Source organism: Marmota flaviventris, chromosome 4 (genome assembly GCF_047511675.1).
Source record: "Marmota flaviventris isolate mMarFla1 chromosome 4, mMarFla1.hap1, whole genome shotgun sequence".
Taxonomy (NCBI): Eukaryota; Metazoa; Chordata; class Mammalia; order Rodentia; family Sciuridae; genus Marmota; species Marmota flaviventris.
Window position 1 is genome coordinate 126,960,637 of NC_092501.1, and position 2,236 is coordinate 126,962,872.

Here is a 2,236-nt window from a genome sequence, read left to right on the forward strand (position 1 = left end):
CACCGGGATCCGCCCCTTTGCGCTAACCCCGCGGCTCCGCCTCCTTGGGCCCGCCCTCTCCCTTACTTCGCTCTTCCCAGCAGGCTTTTCGCCTCCGGTCTCCGCTCTGCAGCAGGGTCAGTGGAGCGTGTTAGAGGTTGGATCGCCTTACCTTATCCAGCGACTGTGCGCGCACTCAGAGCCTTCCGGGAGAAGTGAGCAAGAGCTGAAGCTTTAGTAAATCTGAGGGCTGTCTCCACTTAAGTCGTGGAAAGGGTTTCTGTGTACCCACTGTACAGTTTTTAGAAACCAAAGAATAATTTCAAGACCCCTCTCTCTCCACCCCCCAATTTTCAGTTCACCTACTTGGTAGATGGAATTAAGAGGTATTTGGAATCTTCAGTGGCAGACACGTAGTACAAGCTCCGTCAGTGCCAAATGATCTCCCTTCGTCCCTCGACAAAAGTTGAACTGTGCAAGAGTTGCTGGTTGATGATTTGCAGCAAATCACCCTTTGTCATTCTGCTACTGTTTAAGCAAACTAAACGTCAGTGTACTTTACCTACTGAGAAAATGAAGCATATTGAGAAATTTAAACATGATTTCGAAAGGACCAAAGTGTTGGTGTGTGTGTTTCACTGTTAGATTAACAGACCCTTTCCTCTTGGCTTCACGGGCAGGCAACCCGTGCATTTGCCTTAGGTCAGAAAGAACCCTTGCTTGGTTTTATTTTCACAATAGTTTTTTTTTTTTTTTTTTTAAACACCGGCCCTACTTTTTTGTTTTGCTCTGGGTCCTGCAAATTATGTAGCTTATCTTGCTATAAGGAGTGGTGGGTGAAATGACCTCAACGGAAATTGATATAAATATGGATGAGCTGCCACACAGATTACTGCCAGTATCTGTTGTGTTGCTCAGGTCCATTTTGCCATAATGATCTTTATACTGAACTAACTTGGGGACTCAGACTAGAAATAATGTTTAAGAAAAAAATAATGTTTTTATTTTATGAAAGCATTGAAATGAAAAATTACTTTTATGTAAGCCTGAAGTCCTTTTCTACAGGGTACTTAGGTTAAGGCAGTTGTGATAATAATCAGAACTAAAATTTCTTCATTAAGCATAAAGTAAAATTATAATAGACCCCAAAATTCTATTTCCTGAACATATTAGGAATGTATATTATTATTTGAACATGGAAGCAAAGTGAACTGAAATAAGAAAGTAAGTTGACTTTTCTAACAATGAAACTATATTTAAAAATGGATAAATATTAACTACTAAAGAAACAGTCCAAAAAGTATTTGTAAATGTGTGACAGATTTACAGACTCTTAGTTTGATCTAAAATGAATAAGATAGAATCTTAGGAAGACAATAAAGGAATGAAATGAAAATGAGATGAATTTGTCTACTTAAACATCTGTGGGAAAGGAGATTGTCTAAGTCAGCCATGGCTGCTGTATCAAAAATACTACAGACTGGTTGGCTTAACAGAAATGAAATCCTCATCATTCTGAAGGGTGGGAAATCCTATATCAAGGAGCCCACTAATTATATTTCTGGTGAGGGCCCTCTTCCTGATTTTCAGGGGACCCCTTCTTTCTATAACCTGGCTTGGGGAAGGGTGCAAATTTTGAACACTTCGTCTTCTTATAATAACACTATAGTTCCATTAGTGAACACACCACCCTTATGCCATCCATAATTATTTCTCAAAGATTCACCTCCAAATGCTGTCAGATTAGGGATGTAGGCTTCAATTTATGAATTTTGGGGAACACAAATGCTTATTCAGTCTATAGCAGAGTTAATTTTTAGAAAGTCTAGAAAAGACATTCATGATACATGAAAAATGATATATTGGATGTAAGATAAGCTACTTGAAAAGCAATTTTATGGCTTTTCCACAGACTGGATCAGGGTTTATTGTCCTTAGAACTATTGGTATTTGGGGCCAGATAATTCTTTGCTGGGGGTTGGGGGGGGACTATCCTTTGCATTATAGAACATATTAGTAACATTCCTGGCTTCTACCTGCCAGAAGCCAGTAGCTTCCCCAACAAACTTCCATTTCCAAAACATTTCTAGAAATTTTCAAATATTTACTTGGTGACATGTGAAATGGAGATCCAGGACTGAAATCTAATAGTCTGTTCTAAAATATAAGCTTAGCTTATAAAATTAATAAATTCAGGGCTTGGTCTAGTAATATGCATTTTTGAGTCATCTCATATCATTTATATAGGAAGTCAGTG